Source organism: Peromyscus maniculatus, chromosome 19, assembly GCF_049852395.1.
Source record: "Peromyscus maniculatus bairdii isolate BWxNUB_F1_BW_parent chromosome 19, HU_Pman_BW_mat_3.1, whole genome shotgun sequence".
Taxonomy (NCBI): Eukaryota; Metazoa; Chordata; class Mammalia; order Rodentia; family Cricetidae; genus Peromyscus; species Peromyscus maniculatus.
Window position 1 is genome coordinate 57199638 of NC_134870.1, and position 17295 is coordinate 57216932.

Sequence of the window (17295 nt, forward strand, 5' to 3'; positions counted from 1 at the left end):
AGTTTTATTTTTGTGGAGCTACATACGGTTTCTCTCTTCTCTCCATCTCATTAACTCCACTCCTCCGGATTCCCTCGCTTTTCTAATGATTAAAGTCGTGGGCTTTTTAAAAAGGCCTCCAATTAGCACCTCATCAGCTCCAATTAGAGCAGACAAAGGCAGTGTAAAGATAACTCAGTGAGAGGGGCGGGCGCAACATCATGTAATCACTTAAGACAAGCATTGAGCATTCCCCGGGCGACCCACACTGGGCCCATTCACCTTTCTTTCTTCCTTTTGGATGCATTTAAGACTGTTTGGCTGGGAAGACAGGCCCCCCAGGAGTCTCATAATTCCTCATTCAGAGGCTACCTGTTTACTTCTCAGAGCGTCCAAGGACCTAAACAATCCCATATTGTACGCCTGCTTCCTTAAATTCCAGATCCTTAATAGTGTGTTTTCGGTGGCCCTCGGAACAAGTTAAAGGCCCGCTTTATACTCCCAGAGGGTTCTCCTTGTACTGTCTTCTAATTACAGGAGAGGGTAACAATGTATTTTTTTTCAATGAGAGTTCTTTGGAGCAGTTAATTTGGTGCCTGTACTAAATGCCCCCAAACATTAATTAGGGTGGAAGAAACCCTAATTTCCTCAGCAGCTTTCCCTCCATTTAGTTCCCTCGTTTTCACATAGGCCTGGACGAGTCTCCATAATGAAATTACCTCATTAATGTCTTTATTCTTCACAGTAACTCATTCAAAACCGACCATTTAGCTTTAATTGAATGCTGTCAAAAGGAGAAAGGTGCATTCATGGCTTTGATTAGCAAAAAATTTTGCCCCCTGAGGGGCGGACAGATTTAAATTATGAAGATGGTGAGCAGTGAGTTATAATTGGGTACAAGCAGCCCTTCAGAAAAGCTGAAATGCTTTCAAAGCCGGGGCTGGCCAGTCTGCGGACTATTAACTATGTCCAGGGCCTTGTTCTCTATTTGAATTGATGGCAACTTAACTATCCAAAGGAAAATGGGGTTTACTTTTTGTTTAATACACAGTGGGGTTCTATTTACCCACAGAGCGATCGTTCCTCCATGAGCCCCGTCTTTGTTCTCCTAATAATTTATTATTTGTGCTTCCTAACACGGGTTCTGAAGGGCGCCGTGCATGTTGCTGTCTCCAGGGAGAAATATAATGGTGGGTGTACACACCGAGCGGCCGGGCCGCTGGCCCAGCACCTCACCGGGGCAGACACAAGAAGGTGTGCCCGAGCCAGGGCCAAATTGGTGGTATAGAACCTTGAGAATTAAACCTCCAGAAAGTCTTTTCTTATTTGACACAATTCTGTGAAGATGTAGTGTCAAGTGTCAATGAAAAGACAGAGTTTCACGGGCCCGAGAGAGTGACTCAGATACATGGTTAGGGCGGGGTGCGGGTCCAGAGGCTGCTGGAGCAGAAGCTTGGGGTGAAGCACTATACTTTGAGGGTTGAAGGCAGGGCTGCTTTCTGGTAACATCTAGAAAGGTCGAGTGTATTTACACTGGCTCAGATTCAATATGTGTATGAAGAAGGCAGCCAGCATGGCCAGCAATATCGCTCTAGTGCTAATGCTGTCTACATTATATGTGAAGTGACGTAGCACACGAGTCATGACGCAACCAAGAGCCAGAAAGATGTAGTATAGGCCGGTCTGGGCCCAAAGTGTCAGTTAGTTATAAAGCATGAGTGATAGAAAAGAGACAAGAGGGAGGGAGGAGAGGAGGGGGGAGAGAGATGGAGGGAGGGAGGGAGGGAGAGAGAGAGAGAGAGAGAGAGAGAGAGAGAGAGAGAGAGAGAGAGAGAGAGAGAGGAGTAAGGGAGAGGAAGAGAAGGAGGTAGAAAGAGAGATGGAGAGAGAGAAAAAGAAGAAATATACAAACCTCCGAAAGCTTCAGTCAAGACAGAGAGAGCTCCAGTGATGGAGAACCAAAGACAAAAACCCAAACTGAAGCAATCTTGCTACTTCTTTGGAAGCCTGAAATACTCAACAAAGAGGTGAGGGATGCAATGGGGTAAGTATGGGTCTTGGAGTCAGACAGGTATGCCTGTGGGTCCCACCTCCGATCGATCCAGGTTCTTTACTTTTTCTCAGCCATTTAGTTTCTTCATTAGTCCTGTGGAGATAATCAACCCACACATGTGGGTGAAATGGGAGAACATGTGTGAAGAATATGGTCATAACAACACCTAGTAATCTCAGCCAGCAAGGCGAAGCTAGCATTAACAGTCACCAACCCAAGGGACTCCGCACCCTTGGAAAGGACCCGAGAGGCATTGCAATCTACATGTTGGCATTGATTCATATATTTAATATTTATGACTTACCATACAGTATTTAAGTGAGAATTATTTTTAAAGCCATGTCATTAAGTATGCAACATATTTCTAAGCAAGGATTATAATATTTTGGACACAATACTCCAATGCAAGTATCTCTAAACTCATAGAAAACACCAACACGGGGCAGGGGGGAACATATTTTTCTACATGGAATCATGGAAACGCCATCAGATAATTTGCACGCATTTCAGTTCCTCATCAATGCCCAAACCAGCATAGCATTTGCAGAAGGCTCTCTTTTTTTTTTTTTTTTTTTTTTTTTTTTGGTTTTTTCGAGACAGGGTTTCTCTGTGTAGCTTTGCGCCTTTCCTAGAACTCACTTGGTAGCCCAGGCTGGCCTCAAGAAGGCTCTCTTTATCAATACAAAAATGCCTGAACATTTTTATTTATTAATTATTATTATTATTTAGCAAATAGCCCATCACACTAATGTGAGAATTAATATGTTTTTGATCTTTGTCCATCATTCACCAGGCTTGGTCACTGTTGAGATGGCTATCATGTGTCCCTGTTGAGGACCTTTATTTCACTGACTTGAAAACACATTCAGGTTTGGTGAGGATTGGGAAACACAGATTCGTGATCTTCCCAGGGGAAGGTCCTTTGTACTGGTTTCTGGCTTTCTCTCTCACTCAGCAGAGGGACTTCTCCTTCATCTATATTCTTCCCCTTCCTTCCTTCCTTCCTTCCTTCCTTCCTTCCTTCCTTCCTTCCTTCCTTCCTTCCTTCCTTCCTTCCTTCCTTCCCCCGTTTCTGTGAATATATCACACTTCTTTTCAAAACCCATAGGTTATAAGGCCTGCACAAGTAGGTTCAGATGTCTTTTACCATAAATGGCGTTTCTTGGGAGATTTCTAGAAAGTTGTGGTTTACAACTTGGAAAGTAGAGAGGCAATATACACTCAGGCCTTAAATATTGTTCACACCCCACCCCTATTTTTGAGACGGGGTTTTACTATGTAGTCCTTACTGGCCCAGAACTCAGTATGTAGACCAGGTTGACCTCAAACTCTCAGAGATCCACTTGCCTCTGCCTTCTGAGTGCTGAGGTTAAAGGTGTGCGCCACTACACCCAGTCTGGATTTTTCTATTTTAACATTCTTATTTGGAGCACCTCTATATAAAAGGAAGATTCTATCTGGGTAGGCATCCCTCACAGAAAATGCTAATTGTACTGTGATTCTTGACTCTGGCTGTCCAGAGACCTGAGCAGACTTCAGGCGTAGGCACTTCCTTTTCTTCCCAAGTCCCTGTAATTTTCCTTGTCTTTCTGTCTGCCTCGGGAGAGTTGCAGATCATGCAGTGAAATGGAGACTCAGAACTGGAGAGATTGACAAGGGTACACAGCCTTGGACGCAGAGCTGGGTTATAATGAACTTTTAGCTGAATCACTGATGCCAGAAGTGAGGACCACAACAGATCCATCCCTTTCCAGGGAGTGGCCCCCATACACCTTGATTTGTGGTTTCTAGTCTCCAGGACTGGGAGGTAACATTTCCTGTCTTTGAATCACTCAGCTTATGGTAATTGACGTTGATAGCTCCAAATAATGAACACACATTCTAACACAAGTACTTTCAGAACTGTTTAACATTGTTATAAGTAATTTGGCATCCTTTTATGTCATCATGAATAGTTTGTTATATACATTGAGTAACATATTTTTAATTGTTTATCAATTGTTTTTATCCAAAGATCTTCATATGATTTTTGACCACTAATAGATATTTATTAGAAAACAAACAAACCAACCTGCCCAAGCATTCTTGTGACACTCTTTCCTTTCCTCCCAAATTCTCTAGTAAAATGGTCTACTTATATGCAGCTTCATTTGGGACTGATGGCCATAGAGAAAACCCTGGATGTTGGTGTGATCTTATCACTGCTAGTAGGAAGACACTTCAATCTCTTATTGCTAATATGAAGACAACATGTGCATGTCAAAAACTATAAGGAAATTAATGAAGCACCTGATGAGAACAGGGGGTTGAAGCTGGTCAGGTGGGGCAGGGACCCAAAGCAACAGCTTTAAGAATGTCCTTGCTGGAGTCCATGGATGGAGAAGTGACTTCCTTCTTCTTCTCCTAAATGACCATCTCTGCCCAGAGGCTGTACATCAGAATGTTCCCCAAACTGACAGGAGGCACTTGGACACCTCGTGGTCAGTCCATCAGGACTGACCAGCTCACCCCCGTTCCCATACTTCACTGCTATAAGCCTTTTAAAAAGTCCCAGACTAGTATCTCAATGGTACTCTATTTCCCAGGACTCCCTCCTGCAATACAAATCTCTCTCTCCTCTTTCTCCTTTCTCTTCTCTCTCTCTCTCTTCTCCCCACTCCCCTTCCTCTTAGGTACTCAACTACCTATAATAAATCTCTCTCTAAAATTTACCCTTACTGTGAATTTCATTCTTTGTATTTGAGATACAAGAACTCAAAAGCCACTGACTTGGGTGGCTTTGGTGGCTGTCAAGTTTTGAGAACCCAACTTGGGTGGCTTTGGTGGCTGTCAAGTTTTGAGAACCCTAGCTTACCGAGCTAAGATCCCCAAGAACCAAGAAAGGCTCTGTTGTTCTCAGAGACACCCCTATATTTCACATCACCCACCATGACTGGACACTAAACTATGTCCACTAAACATACATTTCCTAAATTTAATTGACAAAGTTACTCTATAAAGTCCTTCATTTTGCTGTATTTATTTACTTGTTTGCTTGGCATGAGGATTTGAACTTAGGATGCTGTGTGTGCTGGGCAAACATTCTGCCATACTCAGCTTTTCACTTTTCATTTCGAGGCAGGGTTTCATTAACTTGTCTAGGTTGGCCTTGAACTCAGCCTACAGCTCAGGCAGGCCTTGAATTTTTTTTTTCCATTTAGTATTTTTTTCTTTTATTTAGATAACATTTTTTTTCATTTATTTTACATATACACCACAATTTCCCCTCCCTCTTCTCCTCAGGCCTTAAATTTTACTCCTCCTGCATCAGCCTCCTTTGTATTGAGCGTTTTAGGCCTGCACTTTAGAGATGAGGACCTAAGGTGCTGAGTTACACTTCTAGGTCACAGAACACCAGCAGGCAGTATGGGGAGCTAGAGACTCCAGAAGCGCCGACTCCCTTCTGTTTCTTGCTCAGACCAGCCAACACTGAAAGCGCCCCCCCCCCGGCCCCCGCCCGCCCCAGATTCCCTGTAATGTGTACTTCCGCCAGCATATTCATTTCTTGATGTCAGAACGTTGTCAGCACGCAGACTGGGTAGCATTCTTGGACCTTTGTCACGGCTCATCCTTCCGGGAAGCTTGGCAAGGGGCGCTAGTGTATCTATTTTTACATGTGCTGAGCTGGCTTTTAACGCGGTTATCTGGAGCGACTTCCCTTTGTCGGGACTCATGCCAGATAACAGAAAAGCTGAGGATACGTTCAAATGGCAGGGGAGCAATGGCCGTGACGTTTGTCCCTGGGGAGGACAATGTGTGGAACGGGCTGTGACGGTTTTGCCCAGAGGACCTGGAAAGGCAGGAAGAGGACTCAGAAAGGACCTGAGCTCAGCGAAAAGTCACAACAGGATTTGCACGATCTGGTCTCCAAAATAATCCTCGTGGCTGAGTAAGGGCGACAGTATTTAGTGAGTTTCTTTTTGCCATAACAAAATGTCTAGAAAATCAGCTTCAGGAAGGGAGGAAGGCAGGAAGGGCTTGAGAGCTCGTCTGTCATGGTGGTGAAGACACGGTGTCAGGGGTGTGAGGCATCTGGTCACGTTGTATCTGAAGCTAGAAAATAGAGGAATGCCGGAGCTAGCTGACTTCCTTCTTTTTATCCAGCCCGCAACATTATGCCCCAGACTGGTGCAGCCCTCATCCACAGTGGGTCGTCCCCTTCAGTGAAATCTTTCTGTAAATAACCCTTACGGATCCATCCTGAAGTGTGTCTCCTGGGTGACCCCAAGTCCTGACAAGTTGACGGTCACAATTAATCGTCGCAGCCAGTTTAAGTAACTCTAAGCAAGCCAGAAGCAAGCGCTCCCAAGACAGGGTGCACAGGTCACTTCCTCGGCTCCCGGGGAGAAGAACACAGAGGACTGGGAGGATGGTTTTGAAAATGGAGGCACTGAGTATCTCGAATGAGGTGGAACCAGAGGATGAGTGAAAACCATCACAAATGAATAAGAAACAAGTTTAGACATGCCCAGGGCAGTGGCTGGGATATAGTGGGTGCTTAAGAAATGCCCATTTACCTACCCTGCCTCAGTCACAGCTATCAGTTTAATGAGACAAAACAATAAGGCTGGCTATATCACAGGATCACACAAAAGATGCCTAAAGGCTGGCTTAACTTTGGACAGACAGAAAACATGGACAGACAGCATGAGACTGAAGCAGCACTAAATAGCAGGTGTCAGGCAAGGCTTTAAAAGACACAGGTGAGAAATACCCAGCATGCTTGTGCATGCATGGCTTCTTCCAGCCCCAAATAGCCTCATTGCCCTCTTGTACCTTGAAGTAGGATCTGCCTCAGACATTGCCTATTTGTGTCCACAGACTAGTTCCTTGAAAAGACTATCAGCTTCCAGAGGACTAGGAAATTTTTCTATACATGATTGGTTTTGCTCAGTCCATCATTTCAGTACTTGGAGTGGCACTCTACATATCTGTGTCCTGACTTTATACACACTTGTGTGTGTTTAGATATATGCCTTTGTGGATAAGATCTGGACTCGGTACCAACACACAGGTCCATGCGCATCCCATTGCCTCTTCCTGATCTGGAGCACTGGATGAATTATTAGCTTGCGTTTTACAGTCACTCTGGCTTCTGGCTGTTGTATAGCTGTTTCCTCTAAGATAAAAAACCTTCTCGGAGGAAAGCTTGTTAAGACACAGGGTGCTCCAAAGGGAGGAGCACTCCAGCCTGCAGGGACTCAGAAAACAAACAACTAAAAGTCTCAGGAAGTCACTAGAGCCGTGACGTGACGGTCCTCAACCTTCCTAATGCTGCGACCCTCTAAAACGGCTCCTCATGTTGTGGTGACCCCCACAACCACAAAATTATTTTCATTTCTACTTCATAACTGTGATTTTGCTATTGTTATGAATTGTGATGTAAATATCTGATACTCAGGGTATCTGATAGGAGACCCCCCAATGCGGTCATGACCCATACGTTGAGAACCAACCGCTTTAGAGTCTAAACCAACCAGGTACATCAGGTCTCCCTTTCTCCCAAGCTTACATAAGCAGCAGGGATGGCTGAGTGACAGTCTCAGACCAACTGGGCCGTCTGCAAGCTGTACAGTGAGCTCATGGTTCTCACCTGTCACCCGTGCTGGGGTGGGATTTTGGTGACGTGGCTGACTTCGGGTCACTTCTGCTCCGGTTAAGTAACCTCTTCTAGTTTGCTGTTCATTTACCATGGTAAAAATGCTGGCCAAAGGCAAGCTGGAAAGATCAGGGTTTATTTCATCTGACACTTTATAGCCCATCATCGAGAGAGAAGTCAGGGCAGGAACTGAAGCCGAGACTTACAGAGGATCGCTGCTGATGGCATTGCTCCCTCGGGCTTGCTCGGCTACTTTTCTTTTAACTCTTTTTTTTTTTTTTTTTTTTTTTTTGGTTTTTTCGAGACAGGGTTTCTCTGTATAGCTTTGCGCCTTTCCTGGAGCTCACTTGGTAGCCCAGGCTGGCCTCGAACTCACAGAGATCCGCCTGCCTCTGCCTCCCAAGTGCTGGGATTAAAGGCGTGCGCCACCACGCCCGGCTCGGCTACTTTTCTTATACAGCCCAAGCCCATTTGCCTAGGCATGCCAACACCCACAGTGGGCTGGGTGTAAGGATTATGTCCTTAATTACGTCACCAGCCTGCAATGGCCTCCCAGCCTAAAAAGCGGGTGTGCCCTCTGTGCGTTCCCTTCCTTTCCACACTCTCTCCTTCCATTCTCTTCCCTCCGTGAGCGCCTCCACTTAACCAATACTGGGCCCTCCTCCATCAATTAGCAATTCATAAAATGCACCCCAGGCAGCCCCACAAGACAGTCTGATGGAGGCAGTTCCTCAGTTGAGGTTCCCTCCTCCCAGGGTAACTCTACTTTGGGTCAAGTTGCCAAAAAACTAACCATCACATAACCCATCACCCATCATCCTCTAAGTTACCCAGGAGAACTCATTGGTTCCCCGAGGAGGACATTGGTGGCACCTGTAATAAAAATAATGCAGAGATGCAGACACACTTGATCTCAACAGGCTGAGACTGCTGTATCGGAACAACGAGGGGCCCCAACTTTTCCAAGGGGTGAAGGTTGAGTGCATTTAGGGGAGACATGCATATATACATAGGTAAGCTAACAGGAAGTTACAACTATTTTTTTGTGACTTAATTGGAAGCAGGATAGGTTGTTTTTGATATCCAGGTATATTGTTTCTCTTCCTGTTGGGCAAGTTACCCCTCTGGTTACCCCTCTGCCTGGCACCAGGACTTCAGTCTTTCCCTTCAGGCAGCGGCAGGATTTCTGGGGACATTTTCACTTAGTGGGGAACAGCAACGTGAGCCTTTAGAATATCTCTTCTCCTGTCAGGGTAGGCTTCAAGTGTGACACCCTGCAGGAAGTCACTGTGGAATCCGGGCTGTCTTGAGTGTGAGGCAACTACCTTTCTGCCTTCTTCCTTTCTGTCCAAGAACAGGGTGGATTCCCTTTGTAAGGTAATGTCCATTAGAAAGAGCTTCCTTTATGACAGGGCAGAACTACACCGAGCTAATGGATCCATCTGAGGTAACACACACACACACACACACACACACACACACACACACATACACACACACACATACACACACACACATACACACACACCACACCACACACACACACACACACACATACACACACATACACACACACATACACACACACATACACACACACATACACACACACATACACACACACATACACACACACACACACACACACACACACACACACAGAGCAAACCTGGCTAAATGACCCTTCTTTACCATACATTCCTTAGTCACTGTCCTATAACTAATCAATGCCTTGCCAAAGTCCCCAACCCTCTTTCCTTTGTCCAGCCTCATCTTTCCATTTTATCTCTTTCTGCTAAGATTGCTGTGTACACTGCTGATCTCCAGCTACTCCTCTCTGAATTCTACGCACATGCACACTACAGGCGTAGCTTACCCTCACCCTGCTCATGCGTCCTTTGTCACTGGGGTTTGCAGAGCACCAGTCACAGCACACAAAGGGCAGAGGAGCTGGTTCTCCTCGCTGCCAGTGTGGACTCTGGTTCGACATCTGATAGTTAAAGCTGTACAATTAAGGAAAGTGAGGAAAGCAAGAGGAAGCATTGTGCGGACACACGCTACCTGATGTTTACAGATGTGGAGTACATGCTACCTGATGTTTACAGATATGGAGTACATGCTACCTGATGTTTACAGATGTGGAGTACATGCTACCTGATGTTTACAGATGTGGAGTATATCTGATGTTTACAGATGTGGAATACATGCCACTTGGTGTTTACAGATGTGGAGTACATGCTACCTAATGTTTATGAATGTGAAGTACATGTTACCTGATATTTACAGATGTGGAGTATGTGCTACCTGATGTTAACAGATGTGGAGTACATGCTACCTGATGTTCACAGACATGGAGTTTCTCTCTGGAAGGGAATGTCAGGCCATCAAGATAGGGTGATGTTAACCAGGACCACGTCACTGAACCCCATGTCTGATCTAAACAATGAAGACAAGAGTAGGTCACCATAAAAATAAATACCATGTTGATGTAACAGGAGACAATCTCCCAGGGAAGAATTACGATTGTGAGTCTTAAAAACTGCCCATCCTTGATTGCTGACCTGTCTGACTTTTAGCAGAGTGCAGATCTACTCTGAAGAGCATAGGTGTAGTTTGCACATATGCTGTGGTAAGTATAGTTCATTCCCTTCCCCCTGACTGAACTGGAAGGAAATACCAGGCCCTGTCCTCCCCGGTCACATATGGGCGACTCTGACAAACACTACTAATGACCAGGTTATATCGGCATTACATAGTCAAGTAGCCCATTCAGCTTGCTCAAAAGAGCACAGACATAATCAAGCATGGGCCTGAATGGGCAATTCACACTGAATAGGGCAAATATTTGGATTCAAGTATAGGTCAGCAGCAACCAATTGAAATATTGATAAAAGCAGCCTGTGGGAACCAACTGCACATAAAAGAGAGAAAAAGGGAAAGAAAAAAAAAGGAGGTTCTTCAGGGGCAAGACAGGGCACAAGACCACAGGGGGTGATTTGTCGGCTCCGCAAGGAGGGAGCTGGCGTAACTGGGGGGCTCGCAAAGCTGGTGGATGGCTGGCCATTGTAGCTACGGAAAACTGTGTGTTCAAACTGGATTGTGTTGTTCCAAAGAGGAATCCATCATTTACTGCAAGGGTGCCGTGACATTTCCTAACAGGAAGCCCCTTGTCCGATTCACCAAACATTATTTAAAAAGAGAATCAGCTTAAAGTCCGTGTGTGTCTTCTTCACACTGCTCTATTTAGCTACCAGCTCTCACCAACGTTAGTGAATTTTTTTTTTTTTCTCAAAATCTCAAAGTCTCCCAGGCCCTAGTACTGACAGTTTGGGGTAACGCCTTTCACTGGAGCCTCTGACATCCACTCACCCATGACAATGATGCTTAGCAAATCCAGACCTCTGTCACCCAGAGTAAACGTCCGCCACGCTCACAGTCTGTTTATAATCCCTGGCTTCATGGGTGAGTTCTTCTACAGCATCCACTTGGCATGTTGGCAGCATTAACCTGTCCCACCACACTCAGCCACATCCCCCTGCTCCTCAAAGCAACAGAAGTTCCAATCTATCTTATCCTGAACACGCAGCTTTCTTGGAATTTCCTCCTCTTTGTGTTCCTGTACCACTTCTGCAGGTCTAGCCTATGCTTCAGGTCTAGCCTATGCCACTGAGCTTTCTTTTGACAACCTTCAGTGAACAGTGATAAGGCAAAGTTCCCCCTTCGACCATTCCTCCCACAACCTTATCCTCTGGCTTCCTGCACTGTGCCTTGGAGCATCATTCAAAGCCTGGATAACTGTGGAGCTAGGGAAGGCATCTGGTACCCAGGCTTCTCTGCTTGGACTAGAGAGCTTGACCCCGGTCTTCAAATCTGAGAATTGTAATGAGTTTCAGAGAAGGAGGAACCAAGCTTATTTAGCTTATCATGGAAGAAGTTAAGAAAAAATGAGCTTTGGCTTTGAGCTACTTTTGGAGTTGATGCTGAGTGAAAACAGCCCAAGCCATGTGGGAGACACAAGCAACCTTGCTTCCAAAGCCCATGTAAGAATTTCTCCTGGAAATCCATTGATCAAGAATGTTTAGTAAACCCGGAGTTTCAACTCTGTTGGTGAAGATGAACGGACCTTTTTTTTTTTTTTTAAAACAAAACAAAACAAAACACTTCAAAGGGCATGTAAGTGAGACTGAAATGATGATCGTGCTGGGCGGTGGTGGCGCACGCCTTTAATCCCAGCACTCGGGAGGCAGAGCCAGGCGGATCTCTGTGAGTTCGAGGCCAGCCTGGGCTACCAAGTGAGTTCCAGGAAAGGCGCAAAGCTACACAGAGAAACCCTGTCTCGAAAAAAAAAAACAAAAACAAAAACAAAAACAAAAAATGATGATCGTGTTAGCTGCAGTGAGCAGGTGTGCAGATCTATAGGTGAATACCACAAGGCAAGGCTACCCACTGGCTCATAACTGGCAGTTTATAAATCACCTGCAGTTTGTAAGACACAAAGTATAAAATAATTTGTGTATAATTAAATTGTTGATTTAATATGGCATCAGCATACTTGGGGATGAGTGTCGAGATTATGAAGGGCACAGGACTTTTCAAGATGTAACTGGATAAGAGGATGGGTCCATGAGCTATGCCTGGTGAAGCTCACAGGTCATAATGACCTGATGTCCTGGTTAGTTATGTTTTGTCAACTTGATGTAAGCTAGAGTCATCTGGGAAGAGGGAACCTTGTTGAATTTAATTCTTTAGTTTGTGCTGACGTTTCATTCTGAAGTTCCCAGAGGGGTTGCCTAGTCCGGGGATGTGTGCTGTCATCTGATGTTGCTATAGGAACCACACTTTATCCTGTTATCACCTTCTTCTTGCATGGGCTTTCTCTTTCCAAAATGGAAAGTCCTAATGTTCCACAGGCCGATAGCAGCATACTCGCAGGACGGTTTGAGCCCCAGTGAAAGGCATGCGTTACCTGTGTATGAGTTAAGTCTGTCAACTTTCAGGGGTTCAGGAGACAGATCTTGGCATGCCAGAGAGTGTTTCTAAAGAGGTTTCACTGAGGATGGAAGGCCCACCCTAAACCTGAATGCATGCTGGGCTTCCAGATCTATCAAAAGGGAAGCAGACCCAGTAGGGAAACCCAGTGGGCACCAGCATTCCTGGCTCTGCTCCTGACTCCAGAAAGCCCAGGCTGCGGCCAGCACTCTGAAGCTGATTACAAGAATATGCCACCTGTCTCATAAATATTCAGGAACTCTTAAAAAAAAACACACACACACACACAACCCAGAAACCACTGCGCTACTCTACCTTTAGAGGCAGCCCATGCCAATCTCTTTGGAGTTCTTTCTTTGCTTAACAAACGTCTGCTGAATCTGTGTTTCTTGACTGAATTCTTTCCTCCAAGAAGACAGGATCTGATGGGCTCTTGCAACAGCCTTTTCTAAAAAACAAACGAAAAAATAGCTTTGATGTAAAGAAGTCCGTAGCGGAATGTTCCCTAGCACCTGCAGTAGAGCACGGAGGAGACAGAAGAAACCTCATCTGTCATCTTCAGAGAGGAGGTGGCTGAGTAACTGAAAACCTATTAAATCGTAGGCTTTTAAAGAAGTAAGCATTCTCACCTCGCCATAAATGTCTATCCACACCAACTTTAAGATTACCTTTGCACGGGATCAGCCCGTCATGGGACTCTTCATTGTTTCTTTTCTTTTCTTTTTTTTTTTTTTGTATAAGCCATGTTTCATATTTTTAAACCATTGACAATCCTTTAAAGTTATTCTAGAACTCTAGTAGTTGATCACTAGCTCTAGCAGTCCACACATGTATTCTGTACAGTAAAAAAAAAAAGTGTATGTATATTTATATAGTCTTGTCAAACCTAGATGTCAATCAAAGTAGGCTGCCTTTACCTTGACAAGGTTGTAAAACCATTCTCAGCAAATGTTTGTTGAACAAAAGCACCTTGCCCTAACCCTCTGCTGGCTGCCTTCCCAGGAGGGCCTTTTCCCAGCGTTATCCCACACATATCAGTGGTGAAGGTACTGAGCAATCGCAAATGCCTCTTAAGGTCATCTTCAGAGAGGAGGGGCTTGAGTAACTGAAAGCCCACCAAATCATAGACTTTTAAAGAAGGAAGCATTCCCACCCCGCTAAAATGTCTAGTCACGCCAACTTTAAGATCCAGGTCTATTGCCTTTGCACGTGATCAGTCCATCGTGGGAGCTCGTCATTGTTTTTTTTTTTGTGTGTGTGTAAGTCATATTTCATATCTTTTAACCATTGACAACTGTTTACAATTGTTTTCTTTAAACACCAAAGCCATTGTAACCCAGCAGAAGAGTGGAATTTATTCAATATTATCTTTCTCCAGAACACGTATAGTAATCTTGGCCACCTCTGATTTGATGAAGTTAGGTTTTTGTGACTGCTTGTTTACATACCCACACCTCTTCGAAGTATTTAACTTAGTGAGCCTAGACAGAAAGGAATTACTTTAGTGAACTCACATTTATAGCCCTGGCCAGTGTTGAGCTCTGTAATTACACTATGACTTGGAACCAGGCCAGCATTGCCTGCGAGTGTTGACTGTCCTGGCTCCGTCCCACATTCCCTCCCACCCTTCCCTGTTAGTGTCTGTGTGCAGTGAATCTAGCTCCCATCTATTTCAAGGGAGACCTCCAGCTAGCGTAGTGCACAACACAGTTGTCAGGAAAAAAAAAAAATCCACTGAGCTCACCTCATCCTGACGTGAGAACACACATTAAACCTGGCCTGCGATTCCCACGGTTTCCTTCTTCGTAGCTGCAACTATTAGCAGAGAGGAGCCAGGAACCTCTCAGGAGATAACTTTTGTTTGTTTGAGGTGGGAGTCACCCTGTGTTACTCAGGCTGGCCTTGAACTGTTGGGTTCAAACGATCTTCTTACCTCAGCCTCCCAATTGCCCTGTCCAGCATTTTCAAGCATAATAGTTCTGTAATTCCTCCTCCTCCTCCTCACCACCACCACCATCATCATCTTCTATATGGGTGCGGGTGTCCATGCCGTGGAAGGTCCATTGAGATCAGGGGATAACTCTATGGAGTCAGTTCCCCCTTCCAGCTTTATACATGGGTTCTGAGCACTGAACTCAGGCTGCAAGAAGTCTCCTGCAGCAAACGCTTTCCCTGCTTAACATCTCTCCAGCCCTCAATTATTTATATCTATTGCTAAGCCAGGAAACTGGACTCATATATGTACTAAATTAACTTCTATTAATATAAAGTATGGCAATCCCATGATAGAGAACTCAAAACAGAAGGAATAAATAGTAATCTTGCTAATTGAATCATTGCTGTTTTGATGATAGGTGAATTTGTGAATTTAAAAAAAATTTAATGACGAACAAAGCAAAGAGGATAGGAATTAACTATCAAGTCACTAGAACATCCTCTACCCGGAGTCTACTCCAGCAGCCCGTGGAGACCCCCGGCTGGTAAACAACCTCACCAAACAGGGCTGGGCTGACTCTGGAATGGAGCTCTGCCTTGGACCTGGCTTCCAGACCTTTCTGGAAGCCTGTCCAGGTAGACCGCGGCAGAGGAACCCGGTGTCCCTATGTGCCTCCATTTCTTAGGCCGGTTCTGGCGTGTGGCCGTGGTGCTCAGTGTGTAACAACTGCCTGGTCACACAGGAATCCAGGGCGAGCCACCGTCAAGTCTGGTGCCGGGTAGGCAGAGGTTTCGGCACTTGCCCTTGGAGGGGATTTAGGTAATCAGAGAACCTGGTTCTTTCTAAGAGTTCCGGAAAGCAGCTAACAGGGGTGGCGTCTCCTACCCCCGCTCTGACCCCCGCCAGTGGTTTTTCCATAGTAGCAGCACTTACTGCCCCCTGGTGGTTGCTCAGAAAAGGACCGCCGGAAGGAGAAGGTGAGAGGGCAGAACTTGACAATCAGGAGGGAGCAGAGACCTTGGCTATTTTACATATAAACACAACTTTAAAAAAACCACTCCAACCTATAGTAGTATGGAAGTAAGTAAGAAAGATTGGGTTAGGCTTACATTTGGCGGAAACACTGTTAGAGGTAGTCACCTATACAGTGTGGCTTGTGGGATCCGAGTCACCAACAGCTGCTGTTTATGGCCAGCATATTCAGAACGGTGCCGTGATCAGGCCAGACTCCTTAAGGCTTCTAGAATAGTTGTGTGATCATTTACATATGGAAATATATATTAATTTATTATAATGAACTTTCTTTTGTTTATTCTTTAGATTAGAATGCTAGAGTTTTGTAATGGTGAGTTTTGTAAACCGCATATTATGCCTTAAGATACTATAAGAAAGAGTTACATGGTTCTGTTACAGGTGGACTTTAGTGTAGCAAAGTAGAGAATTGTGGCACATGCTCGTCATTCCGTGGGTTGAAAAACATGGAAACTGGCTGTATGCGGGAATGCCACTGTTCTGGGCTCTGCCTCGGCACACTGCTGAGCCTTCCCACATACTCTGCATGGAGCTGCTGTCGGGTAGGTGCCCATTCCCCTTCGGAACCTGCTTGTTACATGGCAGAGTCCACACAGACGGCTGATTTGGTTGGACCCCGGGAAGTTGGGTACTGGATCTAAGTCCGAGGATTGCCATAGGACAGGCAGCCTCTGTAAAAAGCTGAACTCGTCTTGCATCCCACCCAGAAGATCAACTTTCCTTCGCCCCGCAGATGAAACGATACAGGGCCGATACACTGTGTATTCTGAAAGCTAAAACATCTTCACTAAACCCAGATCATTGTTAGCAGCGTCTTGCACAGACAGAAGGTTAACTTGTCAAGAATGTGGGGTCCGAAGAAGTGTGGGCAAGTGTGCCCAAGAGCCTGCCTGGAAGCACCGGGTAGGTGATCAGCCCGCCAGCTGGACTGCACAGTTGGCGTCTCCGGCTGTACCTGAAGCTTTTTTTTTAAACCACTCTTCACCTGGAAGGCCACCTTCCAAAGATAACCTTCCTGGACAAACAGGTTTTGAACCAAAGCCTACTGGGAACTGGGAACTGCCACATGCACGGAGTTGATGGAGCCCTCGCCGCGCGCGACTCACCTGCTCCACCTGCTGTGTCTGCTCGGAAGTGCAAGAGACCCCCGACAAAAGGACCCAAGGCGATAATGGCAGTGGCAGGGGATGGATGGTGCTTCTTGCTGGCAACATTATGACTCAGAGGGATGTGCGTGAGGAAAATATTATCCTTATGGCAGATGAGGAATCTCGAACTTCGAGGTTCAAGTTCATGTGACATTACGCGGCACACTCGATTCTGTAACACTACCCTATAACAGGACAAGCAAAGCAACTTCCCTTTTAGTCTCAATGCCGCTAAGGAGGCATTGAGTTTCAGAGACGTGGGCCTTAATGCTCAGAGACCTGCAGGTGCCTTTTCTGTGGCCCAAAGTTGCTCATTGGCTGAGTTCTATCTAGTTTTTAAGTTTGGCCCTGAAGGTGCACACAGAGAGATAAAGTAATATCACACCCGTAAACAGAGACTAAAGCCGAGTAGTTAAGTCTAGATGAACTGCCTCGCTCGTTATTTTCCAATAAGCAGACGCATGTTTCTTTTCTAGCACAACTGGATGGGAAAATGTGTGCACTAGCGTGTGTGCAGGTG